Source organism: Lepidochelys kempii, chromosome 5, assembly GCF_965140285.1.
Source record: "Lepidochelys kempii isolate rLepKem1 chromosome 5, rLepKem1.hap1, whole genome shotgun sequence".
NCBI classification, from domain to species: domain Eukaryota; kingdom Metazoa; phylum Chordata; order Testudines; family Cheloniidae; genus Lepidochelys; species Lepidochelys kempii.
The window spans coordinates 106,772,471-106,786,361 of record NC_136384.1 but is presented as its reverse complement, the minus strand read 5'-3'; the positions used below and the strand labels follow the sequence as shown (position 1 = coordinate 106,786,361).

Genomic DNA, 13,891 nt, shown 5'->3' with positions numbered 1-13,891 from the left:
TTCTATGTGATATTTTTAAATGATTTATGCCACTTTTATGTGAGGCTGCAGATCATTGTTCTAATAGTACAATCTTTCTTTAAGCAAGGTTTACTTATGCACAGTTAAAGATTCCTAAAACCAAATCAAGATTTATCATTCATTACATCCTTCTTTGCTGATGCACCATTTTTCCCCTCAGAATTAGTCTTAATGGAATGTCTGTTCAAAGGAATGGAAAATTAGGACATACCTGAAATGCCTGGCCAGATTTGACAAGCACATTTCATGAACATACATTGCACACTGAGGAGAAGGGTAAACAGGGTGTATAGGTTTGGAGAGCACAAACCGAGTCTGGCTGATGGGTATTCAGTGATTTTGGGCAAGTGTTTGTTATGAGGCAGTCTTGATGTTAAAAACCGCAACCCAGGTTAATTGAAAAAAAATGCTGAGGTTTGCAAAAGTTTCTAGAAGTTCCAGGCTTCTCCGAAAAAGACATCCCTCTTAGATCGGTAAGTCTCTGTACTGTATTCTTTGTGCAGCTGAAGAGTAGACAGAGGAAAATATTCCTTGTATATCATGCACAAAGCAGTCTGCTTTTTGTTCAAGGTGGAAGACAATGTTACACAGAGGCTATCTGTTGAATCCAACTGTGGTGCAACATTCTTGGATACCATATTCATCCATTTATTATCTTCCCTTCTGTCATAAAAATAAAGGGAAGGATAAACCCCTTTAAATCCCTCCTTGCCAGAGGAAAAACCCTTTCACCTGTAAAGGGTTAAGAAGCTAAGACAACCTTGCTGCCACCTGACCAAAATGACCAATGAGGAGTCAAGATACTTTCAAAGCTGGAGGGGAGTGGAAACAAAGGGTTCTCTCTGTCTGTGTGTTGTTTTTGCCAGGACCAGAACAGGAATGCAGATCAGAACTCCTGTAAAGGGCTAATAAGCAATCTAGTTAGATATGCATTAGATTCTGTTTTGTTTAAATGGCTGATAAAATAAGTTGTGCTGACTGGAATGTATATTCTTGTTTTTGTGTCTTTTTGTAACTTAAGATTTTGCCTAGAGGGATTCTCTGTGTTTTGAATCTGATTACCCTGTGAGGTATTTACCATCCTGATTTTACAGAGGTGATTCTTTTACTTTTTCTTCAATTAAAATTCTTCTTTTAAGAACCTGATTGCTTTTTCCTTGTTCTTAAGATCCAAGGGTTTGGGTCTGTGTTCACCTATGCAAATTGGTGAGGATTTTTATCAAGCCTTCCCCAGGAAAGGGGGTGTAGGGCTTGGGGGGATTTTGGGGGGAAAGACGTTTCCAAGTGGGCTCTTTTCCTGTTATATTTGTTAGACACTTGGTGGTGGCAGCAATAAAGTCCAGGGACAAAAGGTAAAATAGTTTGTACCTTGGGGAAGTTTTAACCTAAGCTGGTAAAAGTAAGCTTAGGGGGGTTTTCATGCAGGTCCCCACATCTGTACCCTAGAGTTCAGAGTGAGGAAGGAACCTTGACACCTTCTATTCAAAAGGAAAATATTATATTTATCATGATGGTTTCGCTAATATACTGGGTGAAATAGACTGTTTTCAGATGCCTCATTATGTCTTCAGCTGGGAGTGAGCCAATGTAGGGTCACTGAAACCATTTACGTTGCATGGACAGAACTTGTTATGAAGATAATAAAAGAGTTAATATATTAGATAAATATCCAGAGCCAACAGGTGATTCTTAATTTTTCAGGTAATTAGTGTACGGTGGATTACTAGATAGTTGTTACTCTGTCTTTTTTTCTCTTGTTTTGCATTATCACAATTTGAAAATGTTTTAAAAAGAGTAGCTAATATTCTGACAACCTCTGTCTTATGCAAATCCAGTTCAGTAAAGATATTCTGAGGCTTCAAAGTGTGTGATATTAATTTAGCAACTCTGAAAATGAATGCGTGATGTTTAAACAGTATCAATGTAGTTATACAATAGAGTCCGTATTAGTCTCAGCTGGTGTAATCTTTTGGCTACATACAAAACATAGAAGGTAAAGTCAAAAAAAGATTAGACCATCAAGGTCATCTTCCTGGAAATGTAGGATTGTTCCCTAAGCTACCCTTTCTTAATGTGTTTACAAAACTGGTGTTAACAGTCCATGTTGGTAGGGTTTCTACCACTTTCCCTAGAAGACTGTTCCACAACCTAAAATGTGACAGGTTTCAGAGTAGCAGCCGTGTTAGTCTGTATCCGCAAAAAGAAAAGGAGTACTTGTGGCACCTTAGAGATTAACAAATTTATTTGAGCATAAGCTTTCGTGTTGCATCCGATGAAGTGAGCTGTAGCTCATGAAAGCTTATGCTCAAATAAATTTGTTAACCTAAAAAGTGTCACTGAATGGATATTTTTCTTAATATTCATCCTTCATTACATTTCTTGATTTCATCCTGCTGTGCCTGATAATGCTTCTGTGCACTGCTATAAAAATTCCTCTCCATTGTTAACACCCTAGAAATACCTGTCAATTTTTACTGTGCCTCTCTGCTCAGCCACTGCTTCACACATTTAGCTATCACTCTCTTCAGTCCCTCCCCCAACCTCCTGCTTGCTTTTATTGCTATTCTCTCAACTTCCTCCATGCTCCATAAATTGATCCCTTTTTACATATGTCTTTATATATATATATAATCAAGAGAGGCAGAGAAACATGTACACAGAGGGATCACCCTTGAGTTCTCTACTTTTATCTGCCATCAGGCAATAATATTTGTTGATCTTCTACACCATTAGTTACATTCCTTTTTAAAGTTTAATATCCCTATTATGCATAGACAGAGCTAGTACTAGTAGGTAGCATAAAACTCACCATTCACTACCTAGGTACCTGCATATCATGAAGGGGATCTTCCTATAATTAGAATAGAAAATTACACTTACCTCCATCATTGCTGTGTGGCAAAGGTTGAGATTTTAATGATTCCTTGTAGTATGTCTTTTGCTAGCCACTGCCTTTCTCCATGAACTCCCATTTAACTTCTGAGTCTGGGTCTACTGCATAGGGATCTCTGCTCAGGGTACACATCAGAAGCAGTCAAGAAGTTTTACTGGTTTGACCAAGAAGCCAGAGAGCAGGCAGTAGTTAGACTTTTAATGGAATAGAGAAAGTCCAGCTATTACTTTTGAAAAAATAACAGGCGAGGGGGAATGGCAAACTCCTTCCTTCTACTAGGGATTTGTGGCCTAGGAGTCTGGCACTCTTCTCTCAGAAATATGTAGAAGAGTGAAGGGCACAGATTGTCACGGTCGTATGTGACCTAAGGAAGAAGAAGTATCTGAGGACTTTAACTACAGTGCTCTCTTATTTTCTTGGTGTAAGGGACAGAGATGGCATGCAGGCTACTCCAGAAAAGTATCTAGCCTGCAACCAGATATTTGGTTAAAAAAACATTTTGTTTGGGGACTTCACAGGTTTGCATGCACTTACTCATGTTTAGTTATACTAGTTGTATGTGCATTTAAATTCACTTGTTTTTGTATCAAACATAAGTCTTCAGGATTGTTCTGTAGATGATCCAGTTATAACTTGCATGACGACTGCTTTATCTCTCTCACTCACTGTATGCTTGACTTTGGAGTTTCCTTTAGCTCTGCATTTGAACCAGCAGCAAAAAAATGTACATAACTCCGCTAACAAATTAAGAGGCTGCAACAGAAACTATTCAAAACAGACTACATTTTTCCTTGTTCAACTTTTTCACAGTATATTAATAGAAATCTGAAGCAAATTCAAGGAGGGCTATAAGACTATAGCAAGGTAATTTCCTATGATCCATGTAGCAGATATATAACCTTATATTAAAAGTATCCATTTACTTCCCCCAAAGTACAGAATATCAGGATAAAGTCCAAAATGTGCAAGTCAGAATGTCACAAATAGTCATAGGTAGTGCCTGTATATTGCAGATTCTTTCTGTTTACGTAATCACAAAACAAATAATAAGTAGTGTTATGACTACCCTCAGATTTTCAAAAAAGGAGCCTACACTGTGTTACAGTAAATCAAATCTTAGAATGTACACTTGCCTCCAGGCTTAAGCACAGTGTATAAATCCTGTGTCTTATACAATACAAAACCCAGCCTTCTGTGTTGAACGTTATGTTCTTAAAATGTTTCACCTCTGAACAAATTAAATTACAAGTAATAAAGAGATCAAAACTGATTTTTTCCTAAAGCAATTTAAATGCAATTCTGCCTGTTAAGTACAGTTCAAATGTGCTTCACTACATAAAACTAAAGAATCAAATATACCTTAGGGTCTTAGTCTCAAACCACTGTATACTCAACAAATAAAGGATTTGCTCATTTTTTCATCATGAATCACAGTTAACATACAATTGCCTTCTTTTCCCTATTATCAAGCTATTGTAAGACCTCCCACTATGTACCTTCAGGGTTGTGCAATTGAAATAAAAGCAGAATTAGCTGGGAAAGAGATTTCTAAACCTTATTATTTTACTTGTGCTTTCAGAATTGAATTTGAAAACTTTTCAAAATGCTGGCATGTATTCTTGCCCCTAGATTATTTATATGACAATTTCCAGTATACTCTTAACTATTACTTCAACTTCATTCATCTCAGCAGGTTAGACTTTGTCGGCGAAAATGTTTTAATGCGTTTCATTTTTTCTCGGTCTGTGGTGTGTGACCAGCCACGTAGCCAAACAATGTATTTGCTTTGCACCTAGTGTCTGACCAATACCTTCCCAGTTGTGATTTCTTTATCAGATAAACTTTATAAAATCAAGCATCTAACTTTTGTTTACAAGACGGGCAACTTCACAGACAGTTGTGTCTGAGTAAGGATAGAGTCAGAACCTGGGTAAGGAAATAAAGATATGAGCAATACAATGAGCATTGTCCAACACGTAGGCCAATGCTATCAATATGGAGAAATCGATGGACACTGAATCAGACCTTTGGTCAATAGTTTTCAGTAATTATTTGTGTAACTCAGTTGTATTATCTTATGAAAATAACATGTATTATCAGCATCTCTGTATATGGCTAAGGTTTTAAAGAGTGACATCTTAAGGAGACCTGATGTTCAGAAAATGGGAAGCACCTGCAAATTGAAATTCAAGCCCTTTGAAGTGTCTCAATTTGGGCACCCAAAATGTATATATGAGCTTGCACGCACACAATATACAGATAGATTTGCTTAGGTAATCATTATTGTGCTTAATAGTATTGTTTTCTGACTCCTTCACCTACTATGTCTTGGGAGATTATCAGACATTATTATCTTAGAGAAACCCACTTCTCTGTACACTAGTGAATAAAGCTGGTTTTGAAAAAAGAGGTGGAAAATTGTATTAGTTCTCACAAAACTGCATTTCAGAAAATTTTTACCAGCTCACAAATGAACAACCCTGTGGTGAGTATTGAGTTCGGGCTCTAACTACCAGTTGAGGGATAGGACTCCATGACAGGCTTAAACTTCTACAGTTGCATGGCACAGGGTCCTATATATGTCAGCCTTGAGTTGCTTGTAGATGTTTTTGAAACCGAAGCAAAGTAAAAGGGCAGAGACCTGACAGCAGAGAGAGACTGTAAAAAGAAGGTGAGTGTATACACCTTAGAAACCTGCATAAATAGGATTGTATAGGGTACAGTTCAAACATTTTGCCTGGTTGACAAGCATATCTGTATGCTGTGCCATTTCTCTTAGAGGACAGGCTGTGATATGAATACACAAAAGGCTCCACCCCACAACGTTCTTCAGCTGAAGGGTTTAAATGAGCATGCACCACGTCCGTTGAGAGCAGTGCTTCTTTAAAGATTATTGTGTCTCTCAGGGAGGCCTGGGGTGTCTCAGAAGGTTTCAGAAAGGACCATCTGCTTATGCATTTATGGAATTTTATACATCAGAGTGATCCTTTTTTTAGCCCCAAAGAGCATGCTTGTCTCATTGGCAGAGTGAAAAGATTGACTGTAAGAATGGGGGTTGGTCCCTGTCCCAATGCCTTTAAAAAAGCACGGAGCCTTGTGTTGTGGTTCACATGGTAGATTTATTTCCCCTTTCTCAGGGGGTTCCTACCAGGTCCCATAAGTTTCAAAAGACCAAAGTAAAAAGGAATTACTTGGAATGAATACAGCTGTATGAAATAGGAGAAGAGAGTGGCTTGCTCCAGCCAGTCCCAGTGAAAACTTCCCAGCCGTGCTCCATGAGCACATTAGCCTGCTGCAACTAAAAAGCTGACCCTGGAGAGTGGGTAGGGATTTTCCCTGCAGTCACTAACAGGCTCAGTTGGCTTGCAAAATACTAAGTCCTTCTTTAACTTTGCTCTTTGAAAGCTCATACCTTTAAGTATCAGTATCTGCAACCAGGGCTAGTTGGTCTATGTCCTGTAACTCCTTGTTCCTGGATTAATCCCTTATCTGCCTGCATGGGGTCTACACAGCACGCTTCTAGTGGTTTTCTATACATGATTCACGTGCATCAGAGATACAAGATAATTCCCAAGATACCGCCTCACATTTTGTATCTCAAGATTCCATAACATAAAGTCATAGCAAAAGTAAGTTAAATCGATCCTTGCAACTAAACACTCATTACCTCATGAACACATACTCCTCTGTTATATTTGGTTTATGTATAATAACTAAAACTTTTTTGAAATCTAGCAATATTACGCAAAATGTTAATTAAACATATGCTTGGCATTGTGTGGAAACTATACATGCTGCTATAATTTTCTTCCTTTTTCCTGTTCTGTTTCAAAGGATTTAGTGAAAAGAAAAGGAGTACTTGTGGCACCTTAGAGACTAACCAATTTATTTGAGCATGAGCTTTCGTGAGCTACAGCTCACTTCATCGGATGCATACCGTGGAAACTGCAGTAGACATTATATACAGAGACCATGAAACAATACCCCCTCCCACCCCACTGTCCTGCTGGTAATAGCTTATCTAAAGTGATCATCAAGTTGGGCCATTTCCAGCACAAATCCAGGTTTTCTCACCCTCACCCCCCCTCCCAACTCAGTCTCCTGCTGGTAATAGCCCATTTAGTGTATCCTGTCTCACGTACTATATCCTTGATAGGCTTCATTGCTTACAAACTATGGAGTTGGCCCTGGGACTGCAGGCTAAGATTGTTAAGAGACTTGTTGGATTTGCTTTTTTATTTCTTATCCTCATAAGCAATTATGAGTAATTTGCTCACTATTATGTAATAAAAAGATTCTGTGCTACTCTAAGATAAAGTAAAATTATATTTTATTGTAGTAGCTGTCTGAGCAGTTCCCAAACTCTTCAGTGATTTTCCTGCTGTATGCATTAACATGTACATGTTTCCATGTTTAAAATTGGGGTAATTTATTTTAGGGATGACTATGGGTCCAATATGCAATTTACACGAGTATAGGATTATTCTTTCAAACATGGGCCTCCAGGAGAGGGCTGGTTTTTGTTTCGTGGGCTTTTTTTGTTTTTGTTTTTTGTTTTTTTTCTGGAAGTGGTAGATGAAGTATTTATTCTGAACATAGACTAAACTTCCAAAATATTCTGTATGGTTTCATCTAGTCTTCCTATTGTCTATTCATAAATAGTTTTCCATATTTTCAGAGGTTAGGAAGCTCAGTCAATGAATGAATCAGTGGACAGACCAGAAAACAGACTCATAAAAAATGTCACAATTCTGGTTTTGTGACAATTAGACATTATTAGGCTAAGAGAGCAAGGTTCCAATTCTATAATGAACTCCATGTGGATGGACCTCTGAGCCCACACAGAGCTCATTGCAGGATTGGGGCCTATGTCATTATTTTCTTGATAAACAGCAGTTCCGCAAGGTATGATTTTTTTCTAAGCAAAAGAAACAGTGTGAAACTAGGCTGTCTATTTGAATATCCAAAAGGCTTCTCATTTACATATCTTTTAAGTGCTGATACAAAACGCACTAAAGTTCAAAGGGAGTCTTTCCATTGTTTTCAGCGGGCATTGAATCAGACCTGAAATAATAGGGGAATGGGAGGAGGGACAGAAAACAAACATAAACAGCTATAGAATTATAAAACGCATCTTGTATTTCTTTTGAATTCACCCTGGAATAATAATAACTTACTAAACCAAATATTGGCTGGACATTCAAAGATAAATGTGTAACTGAGAATTAATTTACTACATTTTCTGAATACAGGTTTCAATAGATAATACCTTGAAGAAAGCAAAGTCCAGTAGAGCATTTTTAAGACAAGGGGGGTAAGATAACATCTGTTATTGAACCAGTTTCTCTTGGGGAGAGAGACAAGTTTCTGAGCTTACTCAGCACTCTTCTTCAGGTCTTAGGGAAAGGTACCCAGAGCATTTTTATACGCTCCTGTGTGATCTATTTGCACTGATTCAGTTTTCCTCCTTAGGAGACTATATAGACAATGATTTTATAAGCTTTACTGGAGAAACAAAAGGTAAAGGGGCCCACAGGAAACATTATTCTTAAACCTGCTACCAATCTTTATTATTAAGCAGGGGACAGCATATAATGTAATTCCCAGCAGTTAGGCTTTAAAAAAAAAAACATTAAATTTAAAATAAGAAAATAAGTCTCATAAGAAACCTATCTAATAAATGTATTGTCCTGTGGTGGTTCCCTTACATTTCCTGTCAATGAAATGCTTTGTACCAATATTTTACTGTATTAACCATATAAAGCATTACTTTATAACTGCCTAAAGCCTATGATAGCATGGCTGTTTTTCTCTGGGGTTTCTCTCCTCTTAGTCACCCCAGCCACAGGCTCCCTCTTTTACCCAGTCCTCTCCTGCAGCCTGTAGAAAGACAGCCCTGCTCCTCCAGAGTAGGATGGACATATGAAGTCTTATCCAAAACCCTCAGAAGCCAAAGGGAAACGTTCCATAGGGCCAGGGCCCCCATATTCCTGAAGATGTAGTGCAGGAGAGGACAATCCCCGTTACTCTCAGGAGACACATTATTCCCCCCATAAATACTAATGGAGGCATAGAGGAGTATGGTCCAAGACTTTCTGCTGAGAAATATAAATTTGCAGAAGAGAATGGTGATAGCTAATAGAAATAGGTAGTAGCCTGTCACAGATTAGCCTGTTTTGTTAGGAATATGCCTTATGCAGACAATATGCAACAAGAAAATTCAAGAGTTAATTTTATATATTTACAGATTCTGATAAATAAAATGTATGTCTATGAAGTTCCCTAATTTCTTTTATGTATTTTTCAATTTTAAAAAATCAGTACCCATCTTTACATTTAGAAACTAGAATATGGTGCTGAAGGTTTGACACACATGTAAATTGTATTTTAAAGCCTTTATTGCCATTGTAAATGGAGTGGTTTATGACATTATTAGTACAGAACTTCAAAAGCCTAAACTAGAAAAAAGGCTTAAGGATTACAGAGGCTTAATAGTACATTCTTATATTTTTACTGACTATAAGCAAAGCATCAAAGATAAGTGATGTGATACTTTTTTTTCAGCTAAATATAGGAAACAAGGTTTTTAAAAAAATATAAAGGAAAACACCATGATCTAAAGTTCTAGGGTAGGAGAGAAAGAGCATCCAAATAGCATCACAATAAGGAAAGTCCCTGAAGATAGGGTGTAGGTTCACAGAGTTATTAAGTTCACATGAGTTATTAACTGGGTATTAATCCTGGGGTGTGTTTAGAGCCAACTAAATTATTAACAGGATGCAAACATGGATAAAATGTGTAGTATAGACCATGTCTAAAAGTTGGAATTGCTGGTGTGCAAGTTAGTAAAGAACATTTTTGGCTGTTTGGTGACGATCTTAGAGACACTCAAATATCTTGACACGTTAGATAAACAGACAGTCTAATACAGGGTCATTTCCCAAGTACGTGGCATGAAGGACAATGTGAAGAGGATTTCAGTTGTATTACAAGAACACTGTAAACTTAAATAATAGAGGATCAATTTCTCAGCTTATGTAAATCAGCATAGTTCTACTTAGATTGCTTTTTGTTCCATGTTTGTGCAATGGGGTCCTAGGCTGTGACTGAGGCTCCCTGGCACTTTGGAGAATACAAATAATTAATAATATTGAAGTCATTCTTGCTATGCCAATTTATAGCAGCCAAAGATCTGGCCTATTATTATCAAAAATCTTTTTTTTTCTCCTGAATTATAGAATCGTAAGACTGAAAGGGACCTCAGTAGGTCTTCTTGTTCAGTCCCCTGCACTCATGGCAGGGGACTGGATGAGAAACATTTTCTAGACAATCTCTGACAGGTGTTTGTCTAACCCTGCTTTTAAACATTTCCAGTGATGGAGATTTCACACCTCCCTAGGCAATTTATTTCAGTGCTTAACCACCCTGACAGGAAGTTTTTCTTAATGAACAACCTTAACGACCCTTGCTTCAATTTTAGCTCATTGTTTCTTGTCCTATCCTCAGAGGTTAAGGAGAACAATTTTTCTCCCTCTTCCTTGTAACAACCTTTTATGTACTTAAAAACTGTTATGATGTCCCTTCTCAGTCTTCACATTCTTATTACTAGAACCTACTTGTGCATCTTCATAATCCTATGAAAGCCATGTTAACATTCATTTGAAGAGAATAATCAGTGTTGCATTATTTCAGTGATGTCTAAGGCAGGATTTAAGATTATTTATCTGACAAGAAATAATTTAAATTTAGCCACACTATAGATGCTACTGAAGTCTGACATAGCTGTATTCTCTATCCATTTCTTTGTGTCTGGTTCCAGTCTGTCTCTGTCTCTCTTTCTCTCTCTTCCTCTCCATGTCCATGTGAATCTGAGAGTATGGAACCACACAGCATTCTGCAGAATGTGTGCACATATTAACATTCCTGCTGAATCTTAAGCTTTTTATAACACAACTTGTACTCCCAACTGTATGGCGAGCTGGTAGTTGGGGCCCTTTTTTTCTGAAAATAAAAATGGGGTTTAGCCCACATGGCAGGAACATCTCAGGGTACAAGTCAAGAGACTGAAGCAATGGAGTTGCTGTTCTCCTGCAGCGGCCAACACAAGTCGAAGACATCCTAAAGCTTTGTGCTTATTAGCTCTCTCACATGGGAACAGAAGTGATGTTTCCTTCTGCTCCCTGCTGACAAGAGTGAAGTCCAGGCATAAGTATCTTTGGGCCAACAGCTTCCTTGTCAGAAAGAGGAAAAACAAATCACTGGGCTCAGTGCCAGGCAGATGGTGAGAATCTTTGTGGCTCTGCTGATGGTGGGAGGAAAAGTAAATGAAGTGTGGAGGAGAGAGAGAGGGGATGAACTCTCGGTGAGATAAGGGAATGGGAGAGTAAGTAAAGAGAGAACACAGCGAAGAGAAGGAGGGAGTGAATGAGACAGAACACATGAGAATCAAAGGAGAGAAATGGGGTTCTGAGAGAATGGAGAAGCTTAATTAAGTCTGATCAGCTCTGCCATCCAGGAGGAGTGTGGAACATCTGTGGGCTTGGGAGCCAAAGAGCTTGTTTTGGGCTCTAAACCAGGAGCGGTAAAAGAGCACATCATATGTCTATTCCTCAGCCTTGGACCTATCTGCCAGCACATACTTTGGTGCCACAATTAAGTTGAAATCTCTTGTGCTGCTGTCTCTGTGTTTGGGGAATTCCAGGTGCTGATTCATGTTCTAAGCTGCAGGCCTATTGAGCTAATTTTATCCTCATTTATGGTTATTTCTGGAAATGTTGCATACCTGCAACTCCCATTGAAGCCTGAAATGAGGAAGGGGAAAAAGGGTTTTGAGAGCAAATGACTTCATTAAAGCCTGGTGAAATTACATTTCAAATAAATAGAAGTTGCAGGTGCCCCACACCTCTTTGAATTTGGACTTCACTTCCCATACAATAATATTAATACTCTCTTGGTTATACATAAAAAATAGTGTGACTACTCTCCCTAAGTTTATAACACTTACCTTGAGTGTAGAATGAATTTGATGAGAATTTACACTATGAAGGAAAAAGAGAGAGACAAATTTAATGTTTGTCTAAAAAATCAGTTTAATCTAATCTGGAACAACAAACACTAACACACCTTACTCGTAATCATATGGTTATTGCATAGTGTTACTACAGAGGAGAATTAAGGTTGTTTTGGTATCCTAACTGAATTTCCATACTTCATCATCTTTGGATTTACTTTACATTTAAATTTAACATTGAATTTCCTGGGGCTATGATGATTTGGTTTTGGATAATCACAACATCACTGTATGTATTTGGCCATAAATTATTGATATGTGCTCTCATACTTAACTCCACTTTAACATGAATTTTGTCTGGAATTAAATTTCTGCTTCATTCTTTATGAAAATACTATTAGAATGTAACATAACAATGTAATTCTCTAAGCTAGTTCCACAGTAGCTGGAAGGTTACAGCCTTGTCAGACTCATAGTGACTCTTTGACCAATATTTCTTTATTGCGTTTTGGTGACTAGCTGTATATCATTAACCATTCTGCTTCCCTGGCCTTATTACCACATACATTTCCTTTTATTAACTGCATACCCTAGAAATAGAGAACACTGATGGATAAACATGTACATGTTTTTAAGATAGCTGTGATTTTTTTCTGAACATTGCCTACATGCCCTCATAATTAGCATAGCATACAATCTCACCATAAAGCTGTTCTTTCAAGATAGTGCGTTTGTGAGATGATGCACTGTATGTTTTAATAGAATTGGGAGCTAAGATATGATAAAGTGGTGGGATGGTTTGGTTTTGTTGTTTAAACCAGAGAGGTATCTTCTAGCAGATAATATATAATGAAATTGCTATGAATTGTTGTATTTAAAATATTTATATCTGGTGAACGGTGTATGTAGTTTTCAATTTTTTATCTTTACTTATGTTTCTTTCGTTCCTTCCGTTCCTCTTCATTCAGAGTGCTGTGAAAAAGCTGTGATCTTCTAGTTATTTAATCAAAATAAATTTTTAAAATGAAAAATAAATATTTTATGCATTGTTTTACATTTCACCTTGTATTATATTTGTATTCATTTAGAAACATATTGGAATCTATTGCTGTGGCATCTAGGATTTTTCAAATCAGCAAAACCCAGCAACAAATAAATATTTGCCTTTCAGTTTTAAAAATCAATAGATCAGTTGTCTGTAGTTGTGCAGACTCTGTACTCTCTACTAGTTAGAGGTAAGATGAGCAATGGAAAAACAATGATCAGTAGTGTAAGACCTAATGCAAATGCAACTTTAAGCTCAGTTTCTACAAATGGTACCCTGTTCTAATGTAGTGTGGTCTAAATCTTATTTTATTTTCCACTGTTGGATGTTGTGATTTGGTACATTTCAAAGCCAATGTTTAGAAATAACCTTAAGTTACCACTGGACTCTTTGTTGTTTTTGTGGATATAGACTAATACGGCTACCCCCTGATATTTGAGCGTTTAGAAATGCTTATCTTAATTGAATATATCCTTTAATTAATTGAACTGTTATAAATGAATATAATACTTAATATATTTCATAATAGACACATCAAATAAAATAAAGTATAGATGGCCCCATTCACCTATACACATGCTGTATTAAAAATTTAGGAGTTAGCCAGAGTCGGATACTTTATGCATCAGTCCTTTGTGTGTTTTCTGATGAACCCTTAATGTGACAGGCAAAGATAACATAATGAATTGTCATATGCTTGGAAGACCATGAAAAAAATGACTGACACAATATTTTTTCCAGGTGGAATAAAAGGAAGCTGCTCTCCTGGCCCTTGATAATCGAGTTAAGTGTTTGACTGACAGAATGTTGGTGCCAGCATTGGAAGAATTGATCAGCCTCAACTCCAGGTAGGCAAAATTACAAATCTGGAGGTTTGTTTAAGACTTAATTTACACAGTTTTCTGATTTCTAACAACAAAAC

At 37.3% G+C, this 13,891-nt stretch overlaps 1 long non-coding RNA gene across 2 annotated transcripts in view; it reads left to right on the top strand.

The window, feature by feature from the left end:
- LOC144930539 (uncharacterized) overlaps positions 1–13,891 on the top strand; it is an 803,962-nt gene that overhangs the window by 514,875 nt on the left and 275,196 nt on the right. For both annotated transcript variants that reach the window (XR_013635747.1, XR_013635746.1), the window contains exon 5: positions 13,711–13,817. This is a non-coding gene — a long non-coding RNA (uncharacterized LOC144930539). The remainder of the gene's footprint in view (positions 1–13,710; positions 13,818–13,891) is intronic.